Source organism: Lathyrus oleraceus, chromosome 4, assembly GCF_024323335.1.
Source record: "Lathyrus oleraceus cultivar Zhongwan6 chromosome 4, CAAS_Psat_ZW6_1.0, whole genome shotgun sequence".
NCBI lineage: Eukaryota > Viridiplantae > Streptophyta > Magnoliopsida > Fabales > Fabaceae > Lathyrus > Lathyrus oleraceus.
In genome coordinates this window covers 458029623-458045683 of record NC_066582.1, presented here as the reverse complement: position 1 = coordinate 458045683, position 16061 = coordinate 458029623, and positions in this window count along the sequence as shown.

The window sequence follows — 16061 nt, the reverse complement described above, 5'->3', positions numbered from 1 at the left end:
CGATCAGAGCACCTCGAGATGTCCTCATCAGGGAATTCAAACTTCATCGGTTGACGATCCTCTACGGGTTGCTGGGCGATGTAATCAGACAATACACCCCTTGATTGCTTTCTGAGCGGTGTGCTGAATATCGCATTCAATCAAAATCATTAGCCCTTTCGCAACCTGTCCGGTCATTGCTGGCTCTTTCAGAAATCTACCTGATCAGATCCATCTCGAAATCCACAAAGTGGTATGAACCAGCATATACTGTCTCAGTCGGCGAGCAGCCTATGCCAAAGTACATCAAGTTTTCTCGAGCAGTGAATGTATTGTTTCACAGTCGATAAACTTTTTGCTAAGGTAAATTGCATGCTCTTTTCGACAAGACTCGTCATGCTGACCCAATATACCTCGTAGACCCCTCGAAGGCTGTCAAGTACCAGATTAACAATCGCTCCTTCCACAGGAGGTATCAGAATCAGAGGTTCCTGCAACTTATTCTTTTATTTTCAATGCCCCTTGGCAATCATTATTTCACCTGACCGTTTGATCTCTTTTTTTTCTTGAATGGGTTCCCACGTGGCTGTTAGGTGAGATGTGAACCATGACATGTAGTTCAATCTATCTAAGAAACCACGAACCTTCTTTCTTTATTTCTCGGTTCAGGCATTTCTTGTTTTTCTTTTCTTTTCTTTTTTTTTTTTTTTTAGCAGGATCAACCTCGATTCCTCTCTTACAATGAACCCCAGCAGCTTACCGGACCGCACTCTGATAGTGCACTTATTCAATTCAACCTTAGTTTGAATCATCTCAACTGGTCCACTCAGCTTGGCCAGATCTGCCAGATGCCCCTCTCCTGTTTGGGGACTTTGCTATCATGTCATAGCATAGCATTTGATTTCATGACAAATCATATCATGAAACAAAGTCACCATAGCTCTCTGATACAGGCACTGGCGTTCTGCTTCTTTAGAGGACAGTCTTCTCTCCATGGTAGCTTATGCACAACGACATCGGTATCCGACCCTGGCATATCCTGACACGACCAGGTGAAGGTACTCACACGCTCCTTCAATAGGGCTACCATTCTGCTCTCGACTCGCCTCTGAAACGGCCCCAATTTTTTCCTTGACCTCGGCGGTGCTTGGAGTAACAATCTCGCATCGCCCTCGAGCGGCTGAATCACCTTCTCCTCTTATTTTAACAACCTGGCTAATATTCCAGCAGATCACAATTTCCTTCGCCTTCTTCTTCAGCCTGATTGCTCGGATTGTCGAAGTCATATGAGGTGTAACCAAATTGTTATCAATGAGATCCGGAGAATTATTTTTGAATTTGGAACGAGACAAATCAAAAAAAGAGAAAAATGAAAATAAACATTGCCATTTTTATTTGTTTTTAAACTGCCAAAATAAATGAAAAACAGGGAACACCGCTTTTTGACTGAAAAACATCCATTTATTAATGATGCGAAATGTTGCAGATTATGAACATGAGGTGGCCCTTACAATGAACCATTACGTGTCGGGCAACACGTATGGCTTTCATGCAAATAAAACTGAAAACAAGAAATTATTACTCTTCAGGATGAGTGACAGTGCTGATCTTTTTAGGCCTTCCAGCTCCCTGGTACGCACGCTTTTATCCACGACTCCAGTTCACCGTCACTGTCAGTCTCTTCCCCCACCACACAGACGTGATCTGAATTTCCAGCAATTACACCCCCCATCACCTGACCCTGTACTGGCATGGGATCGGCATTAACATTCCATGATGGTGCAAAACTGAGGGCTTTGGAATCAACCAGGTCTTGGACAACATTCTTGAATGCTCTACAGCCCTCAATGTTATGCCCCGGTGTTCCAGAATGGAATTCACACTGGGCGTTCTCATCATAGTTAGGAGGCCTCTGATCTGATCTCATCGGAACCATCGCCCTTGGCTGAACCAACCCAAGATCCATCAACTTTTTGAACAGAACAGCGTATGTCACGGGCGGCTTGTCAAAATGGCGATCGACCCCCTTTCCTTTCACTCGGCTCCCAGCTCCTTGTTGAGGTGGCTGACGTTGCTGTCGTACTGACTGGTTACCAGCAGGGATAGTTACAGCAGCAGTGTGCTGGTAGTAACGACCCCTACCGTGTCCTCTCTGGGCATGCACAGCACTTGATTCACCCTCATTCTTGCGCTGGTCGTTACCAAAGGATTTCTTCGGTCCAGACGACGAAACGTTTCCCTGTATCTCCCCCTTCCTTAGCCAGTCTTCAATCTTCTTCACCTTCTCAGCAATTACTCTCTGCCCCAAGGCGAACTCTTGCATGACATTGATCAGCTCTCCCATCTTCTCTTTCAGTTCGAGAATGTCGGTGTTGGGTGGATCCATCAGTTTGGATTTGCTGAGTCTGAGAGGGTATCTGGGCGGAAAAGTTGTGCGCACTGGTTAGACCGATACTTGCAAAACAGCAAATAGGTTAATATGCATGAATGCAATGTCTGTCCATATGAGGAAGATTCTGTCCTTTGATCTTGGTTTCATCGAGACAGATAATATTTTTCCAATAACATTCTGACATCCGAATGTCTCTCAACCAGATTCTCAATCAATAATACTCCCCATATGGCTAAACGTGGGTTTGGTGCAGATGAATGCAAAATGATGTTGATGAATGAATGCAATGCATTGTGCCATCCTCCAAGTCCTCTGATCATCTGTTGCTCTGAATCACAGCCCTGATCTCTGAACCGATCACAACCATCTGAGGGAACAAGTAACCACCAATCCATCTCAAGGGTTCCGAAATAAACGGAAGACAGATACATCATCATCATCATCATCAGACAATCTCTGAGCAGATACCCATAACCATAGGAATCGGCCCGGGGAATCCTGAAATAAACGGATCCCCACTGATAAATAACACGGACAGCACTTCGGCGTCTCGGCAATAAATGACCATAAATCCGACTTATAAATAGGACTCTGATCCACGGAACAAAAAGTCTCCATCTGAGTCACCATCTGAACATGCATCTGTAAGAACCACCCTCCCCTCACAGGTAAATTCTAATCAGGTCATCCTAAGGCGGATAATAGTCTCGACAATCGGGCGGAGATACTCAATGGGTTTGCCCTTTCGGGTGTGCCATTGTAGCTCCCTTAAGATCGTCTAAACCAAAGATCCGGGAAATGATCGGTCACCAGAGTCAACAGCCCAAAAGAGATAACCCAACCAAAGTGGAAAACCCCACTGGAAGAGCACTTCTCAGATGAACCTCGTCCGGCTTGTGGTATGTCACGTCGTAACAATGTGCCTAACCGGCATGTGAGCGACGTGAGACCACGCTAATCCTAGGTGTATACTCGGACCTGGGTTTTAGCCCCACTCAGAACACCCACCCCAAACAGAGGAAACACCTGCACAGAGGACGGCAACATGATAGTATGATACATGCAAGTATTTATGCAAATATATACACTGTTAGAATAATAAATGCAATAAATAAAGCAAAACAAGCAACCTAAACTATCCTAGAACGCTAGGAAGGGCTCGCTTAGGGAAGATGGACCAGCACAGGTCAACATCCTATAAAGTCCCCAGCAGAGTCGCCAGCTGTCGCATCCGCGAAAAAACAACCGGCGGGCTGAAACAAAAAAACAACACAGAGCCGCCACTGCGCGTTATTTATCCCGAAATAGGGAAACGAAACGCTCAGAGAAACCTGGAAAAAGCATGGTCTCGCGACCAAAGAGAAAGGGTAAGGGAGTCGGTTACGCAAGGGGAAGGTATTAGCACCCCTCACGTCCGTCGTACTCGACGGGATCCACGTTCTAAAAAAAAGAAAAGGTTGCTAAACATCACACACACACGCACCGAAGACAACACAGGTGGGGTTAAGAGGAAGAGCTCGATAGGACATCGCATCCTATGCCTACATATCTCGTCTGGAACGAGAATCAGAGCTACTGTAGTTCGGCTCACGCACGCCAAACAAGCAAACAAACACACAGGCAAACATGGATCCTGAAGGCCAATCACTGGACTTACATCAGCATCCGAACCAAAACACACACAAAAGGGCAAACATGGAGCCCGACCGCCAATCACTGGACTTACGTCAGCATCCGAACCAAAACACACGCAAGAAGATAACAAGCAAACACACACAAAAAGAAAAGGGTGTCCGGAGAGACCTCGCACGGTCTCCTGCCTACATACCTCGTCTGGAACGAGGATCAGGGCGATGTAGTTCCCCTGACAGGGAAAGAAAATATAGCCAGAAACCAAGGGAAGACACACTACCAGGGAGCTGTACTCGAGCCTAGTGTTGTCATGCATCATTGCCCTACGTTGAGGTTTCTACCTACTTGCACAACTGCAGTCTAATCCTATCCAGGAAGAAAGCAAGCATACAGGCATACAAGCAAACAGAGCAAACAAATATTCACAAAGCACACACTATAACCAGTCAAGTGAGGCTCACACAATGGGTTTGACTGCCGAAGCAAGTCATCTGTACATGGGTAGTATTCGCTCTTAACCTTGCCATTGCGAGGCTAAGGTGAAGCAGATGAAAGGTGAGTGAAGATTAGACTTCACAGCTCTTATCCCTGACCAGGGAGAGCTTTAGACAAAGGAGCGTGGGTCCAGAATGGAGGGACCCTTCTACGCTCAAAGACTCTGACTCGATTGTGCAACAGCACAAGATCTTGGGTTTGTGCCCCAATGCATCAACACACAGCCGTGTGAGCAGAGGGACGACTCAATAGAATAGTGGGGGATAGATTGCATATCCCTTGGCTTCCACCAATTGCCTTAATCAAGGACTTTACCTGCTTAGGCACAATATTAAACAATCACAAACATCGCCTCTTAAGGAGGACTTCAGACAGTTGTCTGGCCAAGTAACAGGCCAGGTCTTCCAGACTACATGAAGAATAGAAGTCCTACCTCAAGTGGTTTAAAAACCAAGCAGCAGCAAGCAAGTTCTTAAAGAACTGTAAGCGACTAAATGTACCTGAAATCAATCAAGTATCATCAGTACTCAGACAAACCAACAATAAACAGTAAATGTTAATCTATACAGACAACACAAGTTAAGGCACACAAGTGCAAGCTATAATCCCAAGCTCAAGCTTTAATCCCTACAACACAAAGTCGAGTTAGTTCATAAACATCAACCAAACTCAATTCAAATTGCCTTGAAGCAATCTCCTTAAGCATTGTGCATTTCATCCTGAAAATCCACACCAAATGTGAGAAACTAGACCACTAGGCCAAGCCTAGGGTCCAAAGGGATAAAAAAAATCTAAACAGCAAGCAAAACCAATCCAAAATCACATTCAAACAAATAGAAAGCAAATGCAATTGGTCTCATGCTCATATCATTCACCAATATCAATTCATGCACAATATACCACAAACTAGGTCAAATACAACACCAAAAGTCCAAACAGAATGACTTCAATCAAAGGCATACCAAAACAATTCCAAAAATCCTCAAATAATTCACACCTAAACAGGACACAATCAACAAGTAGCATGTCAATTTTCAGCTCAATTGGACAAAAGAAAGTAGGTCAATGAAAATCAAAAAGTCCAGACACAATTATGTAAGCCAATTCAAGACATCCAAGCAAGCATCCATTTCAATAATTCATAAAACAGTGACAACAATTAATAAATGAATGGGACCAAAACTATGATGTCCTATAATGTGTCTAAAATCCACATGTCAAATTTCATCTTCATCCAATACCATATGAGAATTTCACAAGCAAAATGCCAACATGTGTCACATAAATTCACAAAATGAGCATACAGAGAAGAAAATTATCAATCAATTCGAAAATGCAACCAAAAATCCCAGCAAAATTCACATGTTATCTTGACACATCAATGATCATTCATGCAAAAAATTAGCTCAATCAAACAATCCTAGGCCATGCAAATAAAATCAGAAAGTTGACCTAGCTAGGTGTGACACAAATTGTCACACCTTACTTCAAAAATTCATATCTAATCAACCAAGTATCCAAAATTCACAAACTCTACATGGAAATCACCATCAACATGTCCAGAATAAGCACAAAAATTTTCATTCATTTCTTTGGAAGTATGAGCATTTCATGAAGGATATGGTGAAACATGTAAAAATATACACATGAACAAAATCAATAGGCCAATCAAATTTCCACACGTGCAAAAATTTCACAAAAATCATCATAAAATTCCACACATTCTCATGAGCATGGCATAAAAAATTTCACAAAATTTGGATGAGTTTTGAGTGAGTTATCAATTTTCTAAGTTGTGGTAACAAAATTGAAAATGAAATGAAAAAGAAATTAAGAAATAATATAATTAATTAAGTCCAATGGCACGGTCGTAATTACAGGAAACAAGGCCAAAACGACGTCGCCTCCATTAATGGAGTGGCGCGTTTCCATTGGCTGGGACTTGGCGGTAAACAACATTTGAAATTGGCCTTGCAATTCAGTGGATCAAACGCAGCATTTTCCAGACTTCTTCATCATCAACACGCGTTCATGTTCTTCAACCTTCCAATGCGGTTTCGCTCAAATCTTAACCAAAACTCACAAATCTATAACCGTTGGAATCGTCTTAACATGTACATTCAAGATATGCTAATGATTTTTCTTAATTCTCAACACACATCACAGATCGAACCAAAAAAGAAATGAACATCAAACTTAAAATCATGATTTCTCTTTCTACACTCAATCATTTTAAAAATTAAGCACAGCATGATGATCTATGATGAATAAACTACCAAAAGCATATCACAATTCAAGAAATGGTGAGATTCGATTTTATGCACCTTGAATGAAAACAGTGATGACTTGTGCGTTCCAAGCTTCGATTGTCCAAAACAGAAGTGTATGAAGGATAGGTGAGTTGAATAGAACACGCGCTTCAGCTCTAGGACGCCTCAATTGGAAGAAATTTCAAATCACCATTGCGGAGTATGATATGAACAGTTGCGATTCCAATGCTTTCTTGCTCCAAATCACCAAAACAGTCCAAGCTTATGGCTTATGGAGGTTGAATCAAAAAGAATTTCTCAAAATGATTGAGAATTGGTGAAGATTTTGTCAAAAAAGTGATGAAGGTTTTTGATGAATTTGGGAGAAAATGGAGGGAAAATCAGTTAGGTTCTTGAGAATTGTGATTCTGTTTGCAATTCAGTTATGATTAGGATTAAATACTCCAGCTCTAATCACCTTGTTAATCACTAATTAACCAAATGCAATGTAATTAGCATAATGTGCAATTTTCAATGCAAGGGCAAAATGGACATTTCCCCCTAGGCCTTGTGACAGCTATATGACAGCTCACACACTCTCCAAATATCAGCTGTGATGTGTTGGCACTTGTCTCATGGCAATTGACTTTGTAATTTTCATTTTTCAACATGCTATGCCACAAAATGCATTTTCAAGTGAAGTTCCAAAATGGCCTATCCAAATATTGAACTTTGTAAGCTTATGACAATTCAAACCATCTCTAATTGGCATATGTGAGGTGTTGCAAAAACTCTCATGCCAAAATTCCAATTATTTCTCAACTTGGACCATTTTGCCCTTGGATTTGAATTAGTGCACTTGAAAATTGACCTTTTGCATTGACCATTTTTGATGAATTCCAATTATGCACCATGAAAGTACATGTCAAATGGAGTTTGCTCATAAAAAGATCACTCAATTTGGACACTCCATGTGGAAGTTATGCCACTTTGATTATGGTTCATTTTTGAAATTGAATGGACCATAACTTGCCAACCATACATGGGAATTTCAAGTTCTTGGACTTTTTGGAAAGGTTAGAACAAGCTCTACAACTTTCATGTTGAACAAATTTCCATTTGAAGCTTCCTTGGACATGTGATTTTGAGGTCAAAACTTTCCATTTTTGGAAACTTCCATTACAAGTCACTTTCTATTTTTGGCAATTTTTGTTCTGACTTTATTTTCTCCATTCTTGAGCTTTGAAATGTCAAATAACACTTGTTTCAACATGAATGAAGTGTATCCAACTCTCTCCTACCTCAAAATCCATAAAATCATGCACAGTTGACCACAGTTGACTTTTTCAACTGATAGATGAATCTGGCAATGCACTGATCAATCTGTGCCCCAATTCTCCGATGAAATGGCTCAAGGGTGAAACCCTAGCCTCAATAATCTCCATAAAATCATATGATGATCCCCATATCAATCATAGACCCCATCTCCTTGCTATGCCCTGATTGGCCCAATGCAACTGATTAGGGTTGACCAGTGGTCAAAACCCTAATCTCAAGGTATCCTGATCAAACACTTGAACCTCTTGGCTGATATCAGAACCATGATGATGATGATGTACCACTTCAACCAAGATCTAGATCAACCCCCCTTTAGAATCATGAAACCCTAATTTGGACCTCCACATCCTCAGATGATTAATGACCAGTCCAATGAAACCCTAGCTTGCACATGACCTCTTCATCTCCTGATCAAGACTTAAGAGGATGACTTGCACAATGTAACCACATGATATGCAATATGCAATGCCTAATGATCTAAAAATGATATGCAATATGTTAAGCTAGTCCCAAGAGAGGAGGGCAAATTTTGAGGTGTTACATAATGCCGCAGGCGAGAAAATAATATTATATATCCAGGAACTAGAAGAACTTAGATTAGATGGGTACGAGAATTCCCGGATCTATAAAGAAAGAACTAAAAAATGGCACGACAGTCTTATATCAAGGAAAGAGTTTAATAAGGGTGACGTAGTACTTCTGTTTAATTCCCGACTTAAACTTTTTCCAGGAAAACTTTATTCTAGGTGGTCCGGTCCCTTTGAAATTATCAAAGTTTTTCCGAATGGAGCAATAGAGATAAAGGGCAAGTCTAGTGAACCATTTACCATAAACGGGCAACGTTTGAAACATTACCATAACATTGACAACAAAGATTTTTTCACTAATCTAAAACTTGCAGAGCTGCCCGCTCATTCACCGAAGTAATCTTTAGTTATATTTTGTCGAGCTTACGACAGTAAACAAAGCGCTTGGTGGGAGACAACCCACACCTAATTTTTAATTATTAATTCTATCTTCTAAATTATTGTTTATTATTACTTCTTATTTATCATTTTTCTTTCTTCTCTTTCATAAAGTCACTCGGTATTTTTCTTTATTATTAACCACTACTGACTTAGTGCTATTGTCTACTTAAACTTATCTAGCTACTGACTTTCACGATGCAACAAGTAGACTATAAGGATATCATTTTCAGAGGCAGAGGTCAGAGGAGACGCTTTGAAGCTTTAGCTCAGAGAGAGATGTCACTAACTATATACCCCGATGGACGTACCATGACTAAGTTAGGTATCAGAGATAGTGTTATGTTCCTACTTAGCCAAATTGGCTGGGATAATTTTACTATCAAAAGAAGATTTAGTTCTTACCGTAGGCTAACCCTAGAATTCCTAAGCTCCTTTGTTTACTTTCCAAGCCATGGTATTGGATTTAATAGAGGCCTTATCACCTTTAGGATGTTTGATATTAAGTATCGCTATAATCATAGAGAAATAGCTGAACTCCTAGGATGCCCAAATGGCCCTGATACTTTTACCGTCACCCAGGAATAAGAAGTACTTACAGACCTTGAACTAAACTACTTTTGGGGAAGCATTACCGGAAACAACCATCCTGAGCCGGATCTCATGCACTCTGAGAACATCCATAACCCTGCAATCTGTTACTTTTATAAGACCCTAGCTCACACAATATTTGGAAAAGAACAAAACATAATCTCCGTGTCCAAAGACTAGATCTTCATAATGTATTGTGCATCACAAGCCCATCCTTTTAATGCCGCTACATTTATGATAGCTAACTTAGACCGTATGACATAAGCTACCCATGGACCAATCTTAATAGGGGGCCTAGTAACCATGATTGTAAATGTTATTGGACTGAGACAACCACTTATTAAACTTAACCCTCTAGGTGGAATACGACCCATAAACATTCAATTCTATTTCAACACTAGTATCATTAGAAACCTGGGCCCGGATGTGTTTGAATTTCTTATCAACAACCAAGTTCTGCACCTATTTACCCTGCCAGACCATAAGACTAGTGTACATGATAGGAACAATTGGCTCTTTGATTTGGATGGACCACCAGATGCACCACCCTCTCCTCCAGAGACACCCCAAATCTATAACCATTATGATGCCTATCTCTCTGATGCTAACTCATGCGCATCTGTTGTACCTGTTGCGCATCTTATCGATCACGTCGTTGTTATCAACACTGTCCAGACCGACATTGCCAACCTGAGAGGTGAATTGAGCACTTTGCGCGTGGACCTCCACGGATTTATGGACGTAGTGACAAAGACTTTGGATCACATTTATCAACATTTTTACTCTTTCGTTCCTCCTGACGGCGGTCGCCGTAATGGCTAATATATCTGAATTCTACCGCATGTCTCACATTAATTTTAGATTTTTTCCATGTTTGGATTTTCTTGTTATTTTTATAGTTTAAGAATTTTTAATTGTTTCACTTTTATCTAGCAAATGAATTATGTTATTCTTTTCTATTTACCTTATTCCTTTTTTGATTTCATGTTTTAATTTAATTCTACCATACCCTATTTTATTCTCACTTTTATGTTTTTCTTGTTTTTTATTTCAAGTAACTATTCAACAACTATTAAATGGTGGTCCAATGAATGTACATGAAAAATTATGGTCAAGAAAGAAACTGTATGGTCAAACACACAACACAGCATGTGGCGTCCGCCATACACACAGCAAGTGGCGCCCGCCACCTGCACCATTGTGGCGCCCGCCACACTCCCAGAAGTGGTGTCTGCCACACTTTGCATTGTTCCTCACGGTGTGCCATCAAATCTTTGTCCCATGCATGTCAGATAAGTTTTAAATTTTCTTCAACCACTTTTAATCTCCTTTGACCAATACATTTATCACTATTCATTAAAATTTATTCCATTCAAAACTTTTCAACTACAATTTACCTCTAGATAAACTCTTGCAACATAAATTCAAGAACCAACATTAATTCCAGTTTTTCGGTCTATATTCCAGATTCTATTTTAATTATTTATTTAATTGCTTATGCCTTGTCTTATGTTTAATTATCATAATAGCATGTTTGTTCTCGAGTCCATGTCTGGCTAAATCAATCGATATCGGTATGTAAAAACCGTCGAAACAACGGGATTCGTAAACAGTTGGTGTTGACTTCCATAAAATATTATTTTCTGGTTATAGTTTTTTGTTCTAAATTTAAAATTGTTTTCGTACGAGAGTACAAAGCAAAAAAGGACTACGGTCAATAAAAACGAGAGTTTGAGGTTTTAACCGGATAGCTGAAACAAGGCATTAATTCTTAACACAACGAGAACGCTTTAGGATTAATTAGACTTTATTTATTTCCAAAAATTACTTTTAATTCAAATGAGACAGCGACAGCGAAGCATTCTGGTTTAAGAGTATAGTCAGAGTCAACAATACGAGAGTGTGAGATAAAGTCTTTTAAATAAATAATTTCTACTAAAGAGTATTTTGACGTTTAAGATTACACCAACTATTTATCAAATCCCCGAAGTTTGATTTGTTACATACCGATATCCTGCTATTAAATATTTATATAGTCCTTTAGGTAGCCTTAAATATACGTAGTAACATTAGATAACGGTAAGTTCTATTGTTAGTCCTTTAGGAACTAAGACAACTTTGGTGAAAAGAAAATGTATATATAGAGAAAGAGATAGATTTCAAAGAATTAGAGAAATTCAGAATTTTGGTAATGAAGAGCAGAGGTGTTTCCTTTATATAGGAGAAGAATTTCCTGAAATATGAAACAAGCCATGGGTCAATTTGTTGGACAAGTGACTTCAGACACAAGAGGGGGGGGGGGGGGGGGGGATGATTGTGGTATTTACAATTCGTGATTATTTTGGTGGTTTTCTCAATTATACTTGAAATTGTGGTAGTAATTTCTTAAGAGTAAATATCAGCAGAAAATAAAGACGATAAAGGTTAGAGATATTTATCTAGGTTTGGCCGACCGTTGGTCTACTCTTGTCTCCAAGAGATCTTTTTGAGATTTTGAGTATAAACTTTGAGCTTTTACAGGTTATGCCCACAAACCTTAATACAATCTGATCTTGAGATTTTACAGGCTTATCCCCAACCAAAGATAACTTTTATCCTAGGCTAAGCTAACAAACCGTTTAGATCTTTCTAGGCTTATCTCAATAACCAAAACATAACTTTTTCCAACAAAGTTATAAAAACAAACACTGAGATTTTATGACTGGTTTATATCGTGAACCAAACTCAATTTCCCAAGAGTAGCGCACTCTCAAGAACTAAAACAACAACATAACCACTTACAAATCATTCCTCACAAGTAATGTTTCACTCAAAAGCACCAAGGAAAGTTAAGGGAAAGAAAAACTATTTCAAGAGAGATATAGAAAGAAAATAAAGAGATAAATTCCAAAGAAAATGTAAAGCTTTGGAAAATTTTGTGTAATGCAAAGGAGGTGACACTCCTTTATATAGGAGAAGTAAAAACCAAAAAATGAAATGATCCAAGGGTGGAATTAAAGTGCCAATTGATTGGGTTTTTGCTTCAATCGATACATAGCCGTTTTAAACTAGTCAATAGATTAGAGCAACTAGCCAATCGATTAGTTAATCATTTAGGGCTTATCCAATCGACTTTCACACAATTTCAATGGGAAATTAAAACCATTCAATGCGATAATGGTAGTGAATATGTCAATAATAATTTTCGAAAAATTTGTAATTTAATGGAATTGTGTTTTGCTTATCTTGCCCATATACCTCTTCTCAAAATGGTAAAACCGAGCAAAAAATATGTTGTATCAACAATATTATTTGAACTTTATTAATTCACGCGTCTCTATCCCCTACCTTTTGGCACCACGCTTTAGAAATGGCCACATACCTATTAAATATCTTACCAAGCAAAATAATCAACTTTGAGTCACATGTTTCTATGTTATATCACAAAGACCCATCCTACTCTCACCTACAAGTAGAAGTGTTCAATTTAACTGGTCATTTAAATAATCCATATACATATCTAAATCTGATTATTAAAAATCGGTTAATTATTAGTATGGAATTAACCAAATTCATATTTTGGACATCCATATTCAAAATAAAAACCAAATTAATCTATTTTTGAAAAAAATTTGGAAAAAAGTAGAATCTGATTATAATAATTGATTTTAATAACTGGTTTATAACCATTTTACAAAAATAGAATCTGATTACAATAATTGATTTTAATATCGGTTATACCATATGGATTCTTTATGGTTATGCATTGGTTATGAAAATTAACTGTTGTTTATGTTTTTCGATTCTTCCATCAAGTACAATACATAAACTCCAACCTCGATCTGCACCATGTGTCTTTCTTGGGTACCCGTCAAATCATCGAGGCTATAAATGTCTAAATTTATCTTCGAATAAAATAATTATTTATCATCATGTCTTATTTGATGAAACTGCATTTCCTTATTCAAAGTTGCACTACCGTCATCCTACTACATACAACTTCCTAGACAATAACTTATCCCCTTACATTATAAACCACATAATGTCTAATACCCAAATCGATCCTCCAAATAGCCCACCTGTCACTTCACCAACCCAAACCCCACTTCCTACACAGAAACACACATCAAACTTTCACATTTCACCCTCTTCAACTCCAAGCTCACCTGTGCGGCCCGCCTCTCCTCTTCTTACCTCAAATTGGCCCAACTCAAACCTAACATCACTTCTCCCACCTCCATCTACACACTCAAACCATGACAATACTAAATCAAATAACCTTACTCTAATTTTCCAACCTACCTCACACGCAAACACAAAACTAGTCACTAGGAGTCAACATGGCATATCTAAACCCAACCAAAAATAATATAATTTACATACCCATGTTCCAAAATCCCATCTCCCTAAAAACCGTGTGTCTGCACTTAAGGACCCAAATTGGAATATGATTATGAATGACGAATATAATGCTCTAATTAAAAATGAGACGTGGGTTTTAATACCACAACCATCTAATGTTAATGTTATTCGATCTATGTGGATTTTACGACATAAAGAAAAATCTAACGGGTCTTTTGAGAGGCATAAAACCCGACTTGTAGGTGATGGTGCAGGTCAACTGGTTGGCATTGATTATGGAGAAACCTTAAGTCTACTTGTCAAACCGGAAACTATCCACACCGTTCTCAATATTTCTCTCTTCAAATCTTGGCATATTCATCATTTGGATGTGAAGAATGCATTTCTTCATGGTGAATTGAAAGAAACTATATGCATGTATCAACCATTGGGCTTCAAGGATTCAACACGTCTAGATCATGTGTGTTGTTTACGAAAATCTCTATATGGGCTTAAACAGGCTCCTAGAGCTTGGTACAAGATATGTTCCAACTATGCTTCATCCATTGGCTTCTCTCAAAGCAAGTGTGATCATTATATTCTTATGTACAAGAAAAATACTCATATGGCCTAACTCTTACTTTATGTTGATGATATCATCCTTACCGCATCCTTTGACACCCTAAGGACATTTACAATCTCCCTTCTTAGTTTAGAGTTTTCTCTGAAGGATTTAGGACAACTAAGCTACTTTTTAGGTATTGCAGTCACTCACCATCCACATGTCTTATTCCTCTCACAGAAAAAGTATGTAGAAGAAATTCATACACGAGCTGGCATGTCCTCTTGCAAATCATGTCCAACTCTAGTTGATACAAAATCAAAGATGGGTGCTACACAAAATATTCCATATGAGGACTCATCACTCTATAGTATCCTTGCAGGGTCTATTCAATATATCACTTTCACTACACCTAATATTTCATATGCAGTTGAAAAGATATGTCTCTTCATGCACAATCCAATAGAGGCACACATGCATGCTCTCCGACGCATATTATGCTACACTCAGGGCACCAGACACTATGGTTTACATCTTTATCTTTCTTCCATCACTTCTTTAATCTCATATAAAGATGTTGATTCGGGAGGATGACCCAATACTGTGCGGTCTACCTCTAGTTACTGTGTCTTTCTTGGAGATAATCTACTCTCATGGTCATCCATGCAGTAATCCACCTTATCTCGTTATAGTGTTGAAGTTGAATACCATGGAGTTGCTAATGTGGTCTCTGAATCATGTTGGTTATGGAACTTTCTACTCGAGTTACATTGTTCTATTCACAAGGCCGCCATGGTCTACTGTGACAATGTAAGTGTCATATACCTTTCAAGTAAGTTAGTTCAACATCAATGAATGAAACATATTGAAATGGACATTCATTTCGTTCGTGAAAATGTATCTCGAGGTCAAGTTTGCGTCCTTCACGTCCCATCACGACATCAAATTGCATATATCTTCAATAAAGGTCTTTCCCTCATCTTATTTCAATATTTTAGAGATAGTCTTAGCATTCCTCCACCTCCTACTTCGACTACAGGGACATATTAAAAAGAAGTGTATATTAAGTATAATGTTTTTTTATAGGAAAGAGTTTTATTTGTATTAGTTAGTTTCTAAAACAAACTATCACAATAGTTATATACTATACCAAATTCATATCAATACAATCGGGGGATTACACTCTTTTAATCTTCTAATGAAAATCCAACATCAATGTACCTCGTAGAATAACATGGATCCTTTACTGAAAGTTCAACATACAATTTTCTCGTAAGGAAAAAATGATCCTTTCGTGAAGGTCCAACATTCATATTGCCTTTAAGGATGACAATGATCATTAAGTGAATGTCTAATATCATATTGACTCAGAGGACTGCAAGGATCCTTCAATGAAGGTCCAACATTAATTCATGTTGCCTTTAAGGGCGACAAAGATCCTTCACTGAATGTCCAACATTCATATTTCTTCTAAGGACGAAAAGATAATTCATTGAAGTTCCAACATTCATATTGTCACTGAGGGCGATAAGGATCCT